We start from the raw sequence: 17,874 nt of genomic DNA, 5'->3' as shown, positions 1-17,874 counted from the left end.
CAAGAAGGCTCGAGTCACTTATGGTCTAGCTACATCCCTAGCTATAGGTGAAGAGCATGCACCCGCTAGATCCACTTAGCCATTGAGAGGAGATGAGGTTCACAGGGCACAACACGTGGCTAGTAACATAAGCAATGTGTCACACTTGTCACATGTCACAGAGAAGGATATACAAGTTGGTGAGAAAATCGGCTTATGGACCTATGGCACTATATTTAAAGTGTGCTTGGTGGGAGCTGTAGGGTTGCCATATCACATAGAATAACTCCTACATGCATGTTCTACATGCAACTCCTACATGCAACATTCAACTTCTATATGTGCATCCTAGATGCAAGTCCTACATGTCTTACAATTCCTACATGCAGAGAGAGTCTCCAACTTGCATAAATACCCCATAATGGAATGAATCCCACACGCTTTAGGGCATTGTGCTGAGTTCTACTTTGGTATTCCAAACAATTGTCTCCAAGTGTCCATGCTTCCTTGCACTCCATGTCCAAAAGCATGTCCTAACCTTGCAACTCCTTCTCCCCTCTCCTCCAACCTTGGAACCCCTCTCCTCCCTCTCCTCCTCCCTCCACATCCCTTCTCCTCCCTTTCCCTCCCTCCTCCTCCTCCTCCTCCTCCTCCTTGCTAACCCTATGGCAACAAGGGCTAGAAGCGCAGTCTAGGACAACAATGACGAGAGCATTGTGTGTGTAGAGTAGTGGCAAAGGTCTACTTGTAATATCTTAATCCTGAAAGATGGTATGATGACTCTTAAAGGACGAGGATAGCCAAAATCCTCTCTAGAAAAAATCCAATCATACTTACAAAATTAGGATCTAGAGAGAGAAATACTAAATTTAGTGAGAGAAATACTAAAAGCCTACACTTTTTGAGGTCCTGCCACTTTGTGTGAAGACCCAAAAGGTCCCCCCACTTTGTGTAGAAACCCAAAAGATCCCCCCACTTTGTGTAGGGACTCAAAGATCGCCCATTTTGTGTAGAGACCCAAAAGGTCCCCCCCAAAAGTGGAGGGACTCTTGTCCAAAAGGTCTCCTACAAAAGAGGTCCCACCACGGAGGTACCTACAGATTGTGTAGAGACAAACATGTATAAATATCTCTCAATGGAATGAAGCTCCCACTCTTTGGGGTTCACTATTCAAGCTCACTATTGTGTTCATGTGATTGATCTCCATTGCGTCCATGCTCTCTTACACTATCGTGTTCTAGCATGCCCTTATCCTTGCACTCCCTATCCTTGTACTCCCTCCTCCTTCCTCCTTCTCCATCTCCTCCTCCCTCCTCCTCCCTCTTCCTCCACCCTCCTCCTCCTGCCTCCTCCTCCCTCTTCGTCCACCCTCCTCCTCCTCCCTCGTCCCTCCACCCTCCTCTCCTCCCCCTCTTCCTTCTCCTTCTCCTCCTCCCTCCTCCCTCCTCTCTACTCCTTCACCCTCCTCCCTCTTTCTCCTCCTTCCTTGTCTCTCCTCCTCTCAACCCTTACCCCTCGAATCCGTGAAGGAGACTAGCTCTCCACTCCTCAACCTTGGATTCCTCCTAAACCCTGCAATCCCCTATGAACCTAGAACTCCTAGATAGCTCTCTCAACCCTGTCCCCCTTTCGAACCCTAAAATCCCCTTCTAAACCCTTCAACTCCCATGGGAATGAGAGCTTCCATCAATCATTCACACCATCGATGAGGATAGAGTGGAAGCCATACCCCTAAGAGTAAAAAATGAAATGATGCAGGCCATCCAACAAAAGTTGCATGTCTCTACCACAGTACCCACAGAGAGAAATGTTTGGTGCTTACACTATATGGCCAACCATACAACCAATGAATGCCCAATCCTGAGAAACAAACTAAACCCACCAGAAGTGGCTCAACTCCCATGGTTATGGTGTTCCATTTGCAATGTTGCAGGGCATGATGTAAATACCTATTTCTATAATATGAGGGTAGCACAACCCCGGCCCCAACAAAATCAATAGCCGCTAATCCCAGTGTACAGGCAACTAGCCCTAGCACCTAATGCACAAGTGCCATGTCTCAACCCCCTCCCGGTGAGGACAAGTGCCTCAACTAATGAGGAATCCCAATCCTCCCCAATATCCTCGGCTCCCAATCTTGATCCAATAGTTTCGGTGTAACAACTTTAACCTGAAGAGCTGGAACCTCACTATGAGTATGAAACAAAATACCCTATGTACTATATGGATGGTGCCAAAGGACTCATTCCGACGTATGGTAATCAAGTAAGGCCCACCACATATCGAACACCCATCAAGAGTTATGGTTATGGAGAAAACCACCGCATAGCGAAATGCCCACACAAGGGTAACTCGGTTACATTCCAACCTATGTGTAGGGAATGCGGAGTTGGGCATGCCTACATGGACTGCTGCCCACTAAAAACCTAATGTACCCCTAGTGATGATAAGTGTGGAAAATCATAGTGTGGTAACACAAAGTGTGGTATCACATCCAGTTTTGATCATAACAAGATAGCAGAAAGAAGCGGCACGGCAAAAACATAGTGTGGTAACACAAAGTGGTATCACAACCAGTCTTGATCATAACAAGATAGCAGAAAGAAGCAGCACGGCAATAGCAAAGAGCCCTCTAGAAAAACAAGCCATGCCTATCCCACAACACCATGCCTAGCACATCAAGTGCCACCCAAGAAGCCAAGGAAGCATACCCCAATGCTGAAACTGAGAAGGCTCGTTATTAAGCCTTGAAGCAATGGTACAACAGGAGCAATAAAATTTTGAGATAGATAGGATAGTAGCAGCAGAAGAGGTTAGAGCACCCTCATCACCCAGCATTGACACAGTGATTGATCCCAATAACTTCCAAAGGGTAATGGAGCAACAGGCAAAACATCCCCAATTGGATGGTGCTGCACTAGCAAGCTTGATAAGCTACCCCGTCATGATGCTAATTGGCACCTTACTAAGAAATTGCCCTATAATATGGGAGAGTTTCAAGGGATGGATCGAATCTTCACGATACTTCCCCCCACTTGAAGATGAAGAAAAGGGTATTTCAGTAAAATTTGGTGCTAGGGATGACATAAAAAATGTAATCATCCCACTGGAGCATAAAGCCTTTGGCCAATACCCTGCAATAGTGGACGGCGGAGCCGGAGTAAACATTCTAGCAAGAGATCTATGTGAAGAATGGGGCCTACCTCTGATGTAGAAGGCCACATTCAACATCCGCCTAGCCGACCACCCTAAAATGAAGCCATTGGGTATCGTTGAAAATGTGCCAAAATAAAAATTGCTGGAGTCAGGTTCACTCTCCAGTTTACTATCTTGGATCTTCCCAAGGGATCCACAACATACCAAATATTGTTGGGAAGACCATGGCTTCGGGAGTCTTTGGTACTCCATGATTGGGGCACTCATAAAATCACAATCCAAAATAGAGAAACCGCTATCAAGATAAATTTGGGAACAAGGGAAATCAAACCCACTATTCCTAGAAATGTTGTAGACACTTCCTCCACAACAACTAATCCCCCGTACCTCTACAAATATACTAAAACTCATAGAAGGGTATACACAAAGTGACATCAATAATTGGATACAAGCATTGGCCAGCAAACCAGAGTGGTGGAATTGTATTTAACTAAGCCCATAAAAGCATCTGAGTCCCCAAATTTCAAATGGGATCCTAAAGGGCTTGAAGGTGCCCGTATGGCCAAAGAACCGCTCCTTGGGAGTGAGACTCCTATTGAAAATCCATTACTAGTCTCACAACACAAAAAACTTCGAAATCTCAAACCTAATGGGAGAATGAAGAGTGAAATGGTGAATACTAACAAATTTGTAGATATCAAATTCCATGATGAGGCACAAGCAACGAGTCTTGGTTTGATCGTCTTGTAAAGGTAGGAACTCACAAGCTCATCATGTGTAGGATGGAAGTAGAAGCTCGATCTCATAGACTGGCTGTGTCTCAAGAACAGAATGTAGATGGTGTAGATGAAATGGATACACTAGTTGTCAATAAGAATTCTATGTCTAATGTTTCATTTGAGCAATTCAATCATGCAGTTAAAATTATACGTAGTTTTGGGAGTCAACTGTAGGCAGCTCAGCGTCAAGCTGCAACTAATATTTTTGATCTATAAGAAATTGCTATAGCAAGTCCAAGAAAGTACTCAGATGCAGAAGATCAAACAAGACATAGCATAGTTACAAAAAAATTTGCAGGCTTACAAAGAGCAGAAGGAAAGTGACTAGTAGAAGCTGATGCAGCAGATAGAAAAGCAGTAGGCATGTCTACCTATTGTTACTAAATGGTTAAAAGAAATGCAAGATCAATTTTTTAATGTTTTGGAGGTAGTGTCTAAATGCAACACAGAGCTGCAAACCAATAATTTATGTTTACAAGCAAGACTAGATGCATTGAAGAATTTGGAGTAGCAGTTGAAAGACATTTTAGATGAAACAGAGGTGGAGGGAGTATTTATGGTAGCAGATGCAGTGGACAATCTTAAGACTGAGTTGGTAGTAATATCTCAAGGTGTTTTGGATAACTTAAAAGATAGATTGTTTATTTTAGCTTAGAGGCCTTATAAAGCTTTTGCTTCAGAGGAACATACAGCAAATATCTTGAAAGATAAGGTTCAAGAATAGGAAAACCAGATTCAAGAATTACAGCAACAACTGTTGCAGTTCCAGCAACAGTCTCAGGTGACATCAGCAACACTTCAGGGTACTAATTCGGCTGAAATTTTTTCTAAACTGTTGTCTGTACAAGTACCTAAAGATATGGCACCAGGGCCAAGTAATCAAAGTAGGAGTCGTGTGGAGCTAAAAGAAGACTTTCAAGAGGATTTGGTACAACTAGAAGAAATACTTCAAGCTTTTAAAGTTGTTCATGATTTGACTGGAGGAAACTAGGATGCATTGTTGTTCAATTGCCATTCAGAGGATATGTTCAATATAGTGCAAAAGAAAGATGAGGATGTAACCAGTATTGTTCCAAAGAAACCGGTGCAGAATGAACAGAATAGTTTGACGATCCCAATTTGAAGAGCATTTTATGGGAGTTTAGCACGAAGAGCATGATGTTGATCATGAATTGATTCCAACTAGTTTAGTCTCGATAGACCATTGTATTGGATCTACTACAACAAATAAATGAGTGGGTTCGAGTCTCAATAATTTTGTGGCACAAAAATGATTGTTCCACCAGGTGTGCCAGTGTGGGCGAATGTAGCCCAAACACATTTATGAACTCTTTATCTTTAGCAATGATATAGGACATATGGAAAACCTTAATAGGAAGTAGTTGTGCAACCGCTGATGAGGCGCGTATGCAAGTTAGTAAGAAACTCCCATGTGTAGGAAGTTAGTTGTTTGGCTCATATGCCTGTCATGCAGTATTTCGAATGCGGATATGATATTTCTGATTGGACTCTGTTATGTCTAGTTCTATGCCTATTCTCTATATGCTGTTGTGACAGAAGCATTTACAATACAAGGAATATGCAGTTGTTTGCCTTAATCGACTATCTATGTTGCACTAAATTCTGAGTTGATGTATTCTCTTTCGAAAGTTCTGAATGTATTCTCGATGATGATGTATTTCTACCAATAGGTAGATTTCCGGATTTAATCTCTACCTATTACAATAATGTCCCATCAAAAGAACTATCAGGACTTATAGGAGATAACTGCCTGGGGTATAATGTCCAATTAGAAGAACTCAATCAAAGAACACTCACACGTGTGGTCAGTAAACATGTAATCATCAGAAATGAAATAGGAGATCTGATAATGATCCAAAAATGTAGTGGATAAAGGTGTAGATATGTTACATTTCCTCCATCACCAAATCAGGTGTCCTCAACTAATTACAACTAGGTGAGGGTACTCAATTGTAAGTCCTCCTCATAAAATTTTATGAGATGAGGATATTCAGCTAAGTAATGGCAATCCATCCACTTTGCATTTGTGTAAAATGTGATAGGCATGGACATATCCTACAATTCTACCTAATAGTAAATCAGACTTAGCATTTCACATTCGAAAATAGAAAGACAGCGTTCTTAAATTTGAAGGTCCATATTAGAACTAAGAATCCAAAAATATACATTTTTGAACATTTGGGACTTTGAAATGTCTACAATGTTTCCAGCATCATTCGAATATGGCAAAATGGTTGCAACTACATGCATAGGCATTGCCCTTGCAGTTACTAACTTCTATATTAGTATTTGGTCCTATCTATCTATATCATGATAAAAAATAATATCCTAATGTTTTATTATCCTCTAGTGGGATATGTCCCCACTGGCACACCTAGTGGTTCAAATGATTTGCCAAAACATTTGTGACTCAAACCCTTTGTGGAATTGGTTCAATCCCACCAGTGACTCCTTCAGGATGATTCTACAGAATGTTGCTAGAATTATTAGTTTCCTACATCAATAGCTCTGCTGGGTTATCATGAATCTACTCCGTAATTGAAATTTGAGTATCTATAGTGCATACATGCACTATTGGAGTCTCTTTGGTAGGAGTTTCCTCCGCGAACATCTTGGCATTGCTTGCCATACAAAAATCTGCTTTAGTCTTCTCGAAATTCAACTCCTCTACAGTCCTCATTGCCGCTAGTACCTCTTCAACTTTCACAACACCATCTTCCTCGTCGATCTCAGTACTTCCATATGATCCAATTCAATTGGCTCTTTGGGCTTGATTCCTTCTTTATCTTTAACAACCTAAATATTCATTCAATGAGAAACATGATATTTTTTATTAGTAAAAATCCTTGATGACGAACCTGGCTGCATTTGCAGCTCTCTTTCTTTAACCTGTTAGAGCTCTTGAGTGAGCTTCTCTTGACCTGTTGGAGCTCTTGAGTGAGCTTCTCATTCCTCATCTGTAAGTCTTGGATAAACTTCTCCTGCTCCATGACTTTATCTTTCAAAACCTGAATTGTGGATTCCTCAAAAGCATAAGCATCATATGGGATTCGAGCTATAATCAACAACCTCTCTTGCAAATTTTCCCATGCATTTTGACTCAAAGTCACAAGATCAAGTTTCAATTTACTGACTGCCCCACTCCCCATGAAGATGCCATCAATCTCTGTGTCCTCCGCCGATGTGTGTCGTAGCTCATATTCCAAATATCTTAGTGAGTCCACTCTTTCTTATAGCAGCAAATTATTTGCTTGCAACTCTATATTCTTGTCAGAAACTATCTCCAATACCTCAAAAAATGAAGTCTGAATCAATTTGCATCAACCATTTCTTATGTTCCAAAATCTCAAGGGTTACTGTCGTATCATGAACCAGGCTCATGCCATTTGCTCCTTAGCATTTCTTTGGCAACACATCTGAATCTGTGGCGGAGTCCATCGTCACCTCTTGAATCTCAAATTCAGTCGATGCCTCCTGTAAAGCTCTCTTGCTTTTCTTGACTAGTGTCACCTTCTCCTTACACTGCATGACACTGGCTGCTACCTCTATGAGAGTAGGTCGAGTTCGGAGCACCCCTTTTGCTTGGTTTGGCGATCGACTCGTTGAGCAATAGACATTGCAATGGTAATGGTGGTAATGCCCCAACTATATGCCACAAACATCATATGCAAATTTCCACTAAAGTCAAAGTGTACAATTCTTGATAGACCCCCCTTCACACATGTGATATGCCCAGCATCAGTGACAACATGCATCGCCTTATAATGACCTATTGTGATCCAAGTCGGCTCCTCCCCCTTCATCAGCTACATCACGGTAATCCACACTAGTCGATTGTACCTTTTGAAGCTGGTACCGACATGATCATTATCAAACTCCTCATCGTACCACCTTAGCCAACCATTATTGCATCTTTCCATCCATGCTATTTTTAGAACCGTGAATGCTTTTTCTAAATTTTGGACACTATTGCTTCACTTTTTGGATTTTCGGATACTGCAGATTCGATCATCCGATTTTTTGATATTGTTGATGCCTCTCGGAATTTTAGACTTAGGTACAATCATCCTTTTGAACATTCGATCTTCCCTCCACACTTCTGTTGTTGCACAAACCATTACAGAACACACCATTGATGTTCCTCCTTGAATTATTGACCTTCCTAGTGTTGTTTGAGTCATTAATATTTGTGCACTGTATGGATTTAGCCTGAAACCATTCATCGACTTTGGTACTTCATTCCCATACATATCTTCCAAAAGAAATCTACCTCCCTCCAAGACTTTGAGGATCTTGTACAGTCCATCATACTGTAATCTCAACTTCCCTAGTCTCGGCCCTAATCTCTAGCTGAACATCAAGACTCAATCACATTTTTGAAATGCTTAAACTTGATATTTTGATGTGTCCAAGCTCGCCTCCTCTTTTGAATTATATCTGAATTATAGGATCTTACCACTCGATCCTCTTAGAGCTTCAAAAGTTGGAGTATCCTATCATCGACTAAATCATCATGTGACATTTTATTTGCAGTTGCAATCTGAAGGCTGCGAACCACAAACTCCATGGGAACTACTACCTGACAACCATGTACCAATCTGAACAAAGACTGGGAACCACAAACTCCATGGGAACTACTGCCTCACAACCATATACCAATCTAAATGGTGTCATTCCTATCATAACCTTATGTGATTTCTCCTGAAAAATGTCCTCCAATAGTGTCAGCATGTGCTTCCTAGAGTACAATCTTTCTCTCATGATCCTGCACACACCTTCTTATCACCTGATCTATCCTTCTATATTTAACTCTAGCAATTACCAGGAATGGTTTTCTTCGTAAAACAAATTTCTTTCTTTGATCAAACTTGCATTAGGTAAATCATCTTTGATTCCAATCGATTCCTCTCCATTTGGCAATCTACTGAGATAATCGGCTATCGCATGCTACCAACCCAATGAATTAAAGCCTGATGATCCACATGCAGAACAACTTTGTGAGCCAACAAATAATGTCAAAATTTTTGTAATGAGTAAACCATACCCAGTGCTTCTCTCTGTCTTACACTATAGTTTTGTTGAGCTCTTGCCAATACTTGGCTAGCATAATAGATTTGTTTGGTGCCAACCCTTCATAAACTGTTGCATCAACATAGCCCTAACTACTATATCAAATGCATCCACAAATATATGAAAAGGCAACATCCAATCAGGTGATTTCAATATGGGTGCAGCCACCAGGATCTTTTTTAGTATCTCAAAAGCTCTTTGTTCTTGATTTGCCCACTTATACACTTCTCCTTTCCTAGTTAACTTTGTTAATGCTGCACACACATCAAATAAATACCTCAGAAATCGGCTATGCCATTTTATTTGTCCCACAAACCTTGATAACTACTTCAATGTCTTTGGCGTAGAAGTTTTTTGAATCACCTCAACCTTCCAAGGATCAATAGATATGCCATCTTTGGAAATGATATGACCTAACAACACACCTTGTTTGACAGCAAATGCACATTTCTTAGGATTTGAACTTAGTCTTGCAATTCTACATCTTTCTAAACAAAGTCTCAAATATGGCAAATGGTCATCTTTCTTTCCAAAAACAGAGAAATCATCCAAGAAAACTCAAATGAATGTAATTAAATAGGAAGAAAACACTTCCTGGATCCACTTCTGGAATGTGGGAGGAGCGTTCTATCTTTATCCCAAATGTCATGACATTGCTCACAAATACCCCCACTAAACGTTGTTTTATCTCATCCTCTCGAGGCATTCTAATTTGATTATATCCTCTGAATCCATCATGAAAGCTATACATTTCATGGCTCGCCACAGCGTCCAGCATTGTATAACAAAATGGTAACGAAAAGGGATCCATTATTGTGGCTGTATTTAGCTTGTGGTAATTAGCAAACTTGAAGCTTACCATTCTTTTTCAAAATGATGACTATCGATGATGACAACCATATTACCTTGTCCACAGGGTAGATAGAACCTACCCTTTTAGCAGCTTATCAATTTCCTCCTTTACTTTTGCCACCTAATTTGGGTTCATTTGGTATCTTTGTTGGACTACTGGGATTGCATCTTTCTTCAAATTTATTCGATGTTGACAAAAGGATGGATCAGCTCCTTTCATATATGTATACTGCCAAGCAAAGACATCCAAGTAGTAAGTCCTTTAATGATTCCTTAAAAGGATTTTCCAACAAAGAACTCACTTGCACCATTTTTGGATTAGTTTCTTTGTTTATTTCTTGAAGTTCATCCTCCTAAACTCTCGCACACTTTCTAAGGTGGTCTTCAAAAGCTATTTTTGAGGTATGATAGGCATGGAAATATCCTACAATTCCTCCTAACATTAAATTAGACTTAGCATTTCACATTTGAAAGCAGAAAGATAGCATTCTTAACTTTGAAGATCCATATCAGAACTGAGAATAAAAAAATAGACAGTTTTGAACATTCAAAACTTCGAAATGTCTACAATGTTTCTAGCATCGTCCAAATATGCATCAAAACGGTTGCAATTACATGCATAGGTGCTGCCCTTGCAGTTACTAGCTTCTATATTAGTATTTGGACCTATCTATCTATATCATGATCAAAAGTAATATCTTAATGTTTTATTATCCTCTAGTGGTATATGTCCCCACTGGCACACTCAGTTTGATAGCAAATGCACATTTCTCGGGATTCAAACTCAGTCTTGCAATTCTACACTTTTCAAAACAAAGTCTCAGATATGGCAAATGGTCATCTTTCTTTCTGAAAACAGAGAATCATCTTAGAAAGCTCAAATGAATGTAGTTAAATAAGGAGCAAACACTTCCTGGATCCACTTCTAGAATGTGGGAGGAGCATTCTTTAGCCCAAATGTCATGACATTGCTCGCAAATACCCCCCACTCCATGATGAACACTGTTTTTTCTCTATCATTTGGAGCCATTTTAATTTGATTGTATCCCATTGAAGCAGTCAAGAAAGCTATACATTTCATGGCCCGCTACAATTGTTTCTACTCGGAACAAACGCTTGAATATCTGGTGTAACATAATATTCTTCTTTCTCCTCATCAGCATCCCATTCTTTAGACTGCTTTTAATCTGACTTATGTTTTTTATTTCGTTTCTATTTTTGAAATCTCTGTCGCTCACTGAATTCGGATCTTTCTGAATTGTTGCCACCCAAACCATCATCTACTTGCTTCTTAGTAGAGTTGTGTATAATTCTTTGCACATAAATCTCAAAGATAGTGACTAATGATGGATTTCTTTGAAGGAAACACTCTTCTTCATCATCACTAACTTCAGCCACCATGTTGTCCTTAAAGGTTGAATACCCTTGGGCAAAGCTTTTTCCTTCCTTGTTAAATCATGTAAGGGTGATGCTTTGTGAGAAAATTGGTATATAAACCTTATGTAATATCAACATAACCCAAGAAATGATCTTACTTCATGTTCCTTCTTCAATCAAGCCATTCATGAGTGACCTTCAATTTATAAAGATCCATTTTGATCCCACCATCCGAAACAATATGCCTTAAAAATCCTATCACTGAAAGAAAAAAATCACTATTTTTAGCATTTATATAAAGCTCATGTTCCTCCAAACATGATCCTCAAATGTTCTCTATGATCCTTCTCATCCTTAGTGAATACTATAATATGATCAAAGAATGTTCCTACAAGGGCGCTTTATTTCTTAAAAATCTAGCTCATCATTCATTTGAATATTGCTAGAGCATTATTCAAACCAAAAGGGACTACCAAATATTCATGTTTTATCCTTAAATCCATTTTGTGGATGTCTTGAGGGGCAATTAGTACCTGATGGTATCCACTCATAAGATCTATCCTTCTAAAAATCTTGGCTTCTTTTAAACTATCTATGATCTCATAAATCCGAGGGATTGGAGCACGATTCTTTATAATTATTTTGTTTATTGCCTTTAGTCCCCTTTAGTCCACACATATCCACCACGATCCATCTACCTTGAGTGATAAGTATGTTCCCCCATACATTGAAAAATGGGAAATTCCCATTAATTAGTTGTTGGGAAGAGAAGAGGGGTGAAAAGAAAGAGGGGAAGGGCATGATTAAACTAAGGGATAAAGGGGGGAGGGAGGAAGAGGGGAAGGGCATGATTAAACTAAGGGATAAAGGGGGGAGGGAGGAGTTCAATTAAGAGGGACCATTTAAGAAGGGGGCATTAAAGAAGAAGGCATGCTAAAGGGGGAGGGGGAACATGGACCATTTGAAGGGGGTTTAAAGAAGAAGTCACGTACCAGTGTAATGCACATCTTTCATGTTGATGGTTTTTGTGTCATTTTAGTGTTTGTGACAAAACCCCCATGTGTCAAGGGTCCTATGGTGCCCTACCAACAAGGATGTAGCATTATCATGCCATCTAATATCAACTCTTGGAGAGGTAGTCGTTGTCCTTTACCCTTTGTGATTTTCATCTACACTAGAGTCCTACACCATGCAAGCACACCTCCATAGGTATCCTTATCTCAATCTCCTTCAATGGCACTTGCATGTGCATCTATTTCATTGTTTCACATGGATGCATTCTCTTTGCTATTGTGTGCAATTATATTAAAGGTAATAGTGACTATCATTAGTGAGAATGCTCAATGTGCTCACCATGATTATCATAATGCCTCTCTACAAATACATCACCCTACACAATGTATTGCTATTTGAAGCTCTCATAATAAGTCATTACCTTTTGTTGTTCATTTTCTTGATCATTAAGGCTATTCTTTGGAAGTTTTATTATGTAAATTTTCAATTAGACTCTTGAGTATTAGCAGTTGTAATAAACATATAAAGATCATAACTTTGTAGTATATGCTCTTGAATTGCAAGCTATCCAATCTAAAGTTTTGCATGAGATATACTTGGAAATTTTTTGTTCAAGAGAGGACACTTGAGGCATGGGGACTCTGGTGGAGCTATGCCATGTCTATTTGTCCAGTCATCGTGTTATTTTGGTTTTAAATATATTGCCTTTGGCAATTAATTTTTGTTATAATGGCCTTTTCTAGAGCTAGTATTTTGGTTTGTCTTGCTTAAATATAACTAGAATGGTTTGACAAAAATAATTTTAGAAAATATATCAAAATGAACCATGCATTGTACGGATGCAAGAGTGGATAGGGAGAGGTATGATCTAAAAGTGGAGGTTGTAACAACTGAGTAGAGGTAGTAGGATGACCTTGAGGACTCTGATAGCAACATTAATGATAGAAGACTTGGTGATAGTAGAGGTGGTAATGGATGGGAGTATGGATGGAAACTAGGAGATGAGAGGCTCGAGGTTTAGGGATGGTAGATCAGGGATGGGAGATGGGATATGAAAGATGAGGGATGGGATATGGGATATGGGAGATCAAGGATGGGAGATGGGATATGAGAGATGAGGGGGTGATAGATCCAAGATATTATATAGCTAGTAGATTCAAGGAAGAGGGTGATCATGTTATGGTCTAGTTATGTTGCAAGCCTAGCCTTGTATATGCAAAAAGTTTTACATAATCTATGTCAATTTAATATTTCAAAATAATCTTTTTTGCATCGAAAACTAATATGTTTCATAATCTTGCAATGAAATTAAATACAAGTTATGAAATATAGTGGAACATCCACATTACAAGTTCCTCAATTTCTTTGAAAAGCAACACTAATTTCATAATAATCAAACTAAATGCAAAGCTCTAGTTGAAGTTGAACTGCATTCTTAGAATGCCATGCTAACCATTTATCAAAAAATGGAGCTAAAGCAAATGAAACTTCCTAGTTGAAAGAAAAAGAGGATTGAAAAATGGACTCCGATAGCTAATGTAGATGGGGATTTAGGCTAGGGGATGGAAGATGATGGGTTGGATGTAGATATAAGTATAGCTAATGCAGATGGGAATTTGGGCTAGGGGATGGAAGATGATGGGTTGGATGTAGATATAAGTATCATATACCTTATCGAAGAGGACAATGAAAGCTTCTATTTGCAACAAATGATGAAAATTGTATTGGAGTTGTATTTGCATAGTACTAATGCTACATATGATTATCGGGTATTGTTAAACTTTGTGTAAATTATTAACATTAAAATTTATAATGATGGTCTGTATACATGTTTCACAATTTGCTCACTACTACCTAGTCCCTTTGTCATTTCACTAAGTAGTGGTGTGGTTTTCTCATTTGCTAAATGAGTAGCTACTATGTAGCTTGAGCACACACTTGGTTTCCAAATCTCTAGTCCATAATTCTGAGCAATGCATGCGTTTTGAAGCACACACTTGCTTTGCAAATCTCTAGTCCATAAAGCTTTGACACTTGAACGTGGGTGAGATTAAGTGGATGCATGGAGGAATTAAAGAAACCTATCTGAAATCATATTTTTCTTATTGACAAGATTTTAGCTAAAATCATGCTCATTTGTCACCAAATTTGAGCTTGTAGGTGTGCACATGTTAGCTCATGTCCCTTTTTAGATGTACCCATGTGGTTCCATGAATTGTATGCCCTTATTGTCAATTCCATCTCATATATGGTTAGAATTCTATGGGAAGGCATATTTCCACTCACAAAAATCAAATATTATCATTCAATGTATTGCTCTTGCATTTCTTAAAATTGTCCAATATCTCATCAATTTAAACTTATGGAGAGACATCTCTTGCATTTAAAAAAAAGGTGATAATCATAATCACATTATAGAGAACGTTTTAAATAGCCTCCATTCATTATAGAGAACGGTTTAAAAAGGTGTTAATCATGACCACATTATAGAGAACGTTGTTTTAAATAGCCTCCATTCAAAAGGGGGCATCTAAATCACATTACAAAGAAAGTAGGAAATTGTGCCTCCATGTAGAACAAGAAATGGTTTGTTTAATGAGTTAATTTTGGATTTATTATTTGACACTGAAAAGTAGCCCAACAATAAGTCATAAATCTAAGCGTGAAAGCAAATTTTCGCTACATAAACAAATATGACAAAGAAATGGAACTACCATAAAGAGAATGGATTTGCTGCCTTTACGAGGACAACAAAGGAAACACGATCTTATTACAAGAGGATTTAATTAGATATTGATGTCTTTGCCCTTGAACTTTATATTAAACATATCTAATTATCTAATGGGGAAAAATATGGATTTGAAGCAAGACTAACTCAAGAAATGATGGAGGAGAAAATAAAAGGAATTATGGCTCTGAGCGATGTGGCACCCTTATTTTTACATGGACATGACCATATTACAAACAATATTTTTTATTTGAAGGCATGCGTCTTCTTTAAATGTTTATTAGAGAATACTTTTGTAGTAATTACCATTCATTAGCTTGCCCTTTGATGACTTTTAATTATATTTGACTGAATGGTTTGTTAGGATGACAATAGCTCTCATTGTCTTATGGAAGATAATATCAACGATGGAAGGTGATAGTCTATTGTGTACTTTCTCTTGTATCAATTAATCTTCCTTAGCTCAAGCCATAGAAATGTATCTAATGCAAGTCCAACCCTAGTGCATGTACACCATTACTGTTCTTTTTCACATGTTCTCTCTTGTCACGTTTGTTATCTTCGACAATGCATTCATTCTAAATGGTATGTTTATTATCATCCATTTCAAATTTGATATTTTCTCAACAGAGATAACATCATTTAAAAAGAAATTGGGGAGATTACCTTTAAATGGATGTAAGAGTGATAATCATGTGAAAATAAGGGGAAGAGTTAGAAAGCTAATAAGTTTGGCCATTGTTAGCTTTGAGCTTGTAAAAAACGAGGTAGTGTAGTAGAAAACTAATGGTTGGCCTCCTAAGCCAAATATAATGCTTGGAGGACTTTAACTATTTATCTTAATGGATTCAAAAGCATGGCCCAAAAAAAGAAAAAAGCATGGCACTTTTGGTTAACTTAGTGGGAGCTATAGGTCAAATCGATCAAGCTAGTCAAGGGTGTGAGTACACAAATTGACACCATTATTGCCTTATCATATCCTCTTATGTGGAGTTTTTTTTGAGACAAAGAGGACAAAACTTATTGCCCTATCATATCCTTTTGTGTGAAGTTCACCATTATAGAAAATTGTGAATGAAAGTATATATTTGTGCTCCTAGAAGTGATTAATCAATCTCCACATAAGACAACATGAAGAAGATTCCTTGGGGCATTGCACCATCAATGCTTATCAATCTTTCCTATCCGTGTTGCTTAGGAAATACCACATGGTTTTAAATAAATATTTTGAATGTATGTTTTAAATGCATCATATTTTCATAGTTGGCTTTCTAGGAACCACGTATGTGCCATTTATGCATAAACTTATAGTATATAATTCTAAACAAGTCCATATTAACTTATTGACCATTAAAAAATTAAGTATATATATTAAAGGTATTATGCCCAATACATAAGATAGCTAGTTTGTTTACTAATGGATGGATTAGATATTTTCATGTTACAAGTTCATTAATATATTCAAGTCAAGAATATAAATATATCGAGCCTTATAGATTTGCCAAATTATCCATTTCAAGTAGATGTAAAATGTCATTTAAGTTGATCATACCATAGGTCCATAATTATGCTTGTCCACATAAGAGAACAAGAAGTGCTATCTATATATGGGTGGTTATTAGTAAGATGAAAGATAAAACTTTGATATGTAGTTGACCTTTAGTTTGGGAAAAGATATCACATAAATGATAAAATGTAGTCTTTTACTACTTGATTGGTTTGAAATCAAGCACTTTTATTTTACTATGGAATTTTAGAGATTAATAAATTATTCAAAGCTATTGAGATTGCTCCTTTGATAGACTAGTGAATAGATATATACCCTTTGCTAAGGACGTCTTACGCATGGCACATTGACTAGTCCATCATTGCAACTTGAAAAAGTGCCAAGTGAAGGGTCTTAAAACAAGGATGTATTACTAGTCAATCCATGGCAAATTTATCATGAGGGTCTTGCCAAACATAGTAGATCTAAAGACACACGTCAAAATTTTTCAAGTGGCACCACACCCAAGTATACATTTTCAACACTAGTGGCATGTGGGTGTGAGGGAATCAACCTAGGTTTTTATGGGTTTCATTAGTCTCTAACTTTAAGATAATAGGAGGTTTGCTTCTTAGTTAAAGTTGATGATTACCATATTTGTATCACACAATTTCCTTAAGGAGCATATGCTTGGAATAATGCACGATTTCTTTTCTTTGTGTGGAGCCCCTTCTCTACTTATTTTTTTTCAATCCTCTATCTCATGAACCTCTAAGCATCTCCCTATGTTCCAATAATATTCCATTTAAAAGGCAAATAGCTATTCATGTAAAGATGACAACAAAAAACATGCTAGGATTGTATGTGATGCACATGTATAATAAGTATCCATGGAGGTCGAATGGACCTGGATCAAGTACACACATAGGGGAATAAATGGACATAGCTTATGTACGATGGATGAGTTTATAGACATAAGGGACCACATATATAAAGTGGATTGAGATGTTGTTCTTGATGTATAATAGACTACTTTCACAATTTGTAGTGGGCCCTATCCTCTAGAATAGTTGTGCTATTGGGACTTAACTAATATCTTATGCCTTGTGTTGTTAGCATTGCATTGTCAAACGAGTGCTTCAATGGAAACTTGGAAGTTACTTATAGTAAATTTCCAAAATTTTTGATTTTTAAAGAAATCTTTGCTTGCCTGTGTGTGTGTGTATGTGCGCATGCGCCGTGTTCATTTTAGTAAAAAAAGTGTGTGCATGTGCGCATGCATGCACGCATGTGTGTGTAAGACACACCTGCATGGGTGTATGTGTGCATGCATTTGTCTATTGTTAGTATACGAGCATTGCTTTAGGTTATTAGAAGCTAAAATTGTGTGTGTGTGTGTGAGAGAGAGAGAG

This window comes from Dipteris shenzhenensis, chromosome 24, assembly GCF_047967505.1.
Source record: "Dipteris shenzhenensis isolate YYH24624 ecotype China chromosome 24, Dip_SZ_1.0, whole genome shotgun sequence".
NCBI lineage: Eukaryota > Viridiplantae > Streptophyta > Polypodiopsida > Gleicheniales > Dipteridaceae > Dipteris > Dipteris shenzhenensis.
Note: the sequence above shows the minus strand (reverse complement) of the source record.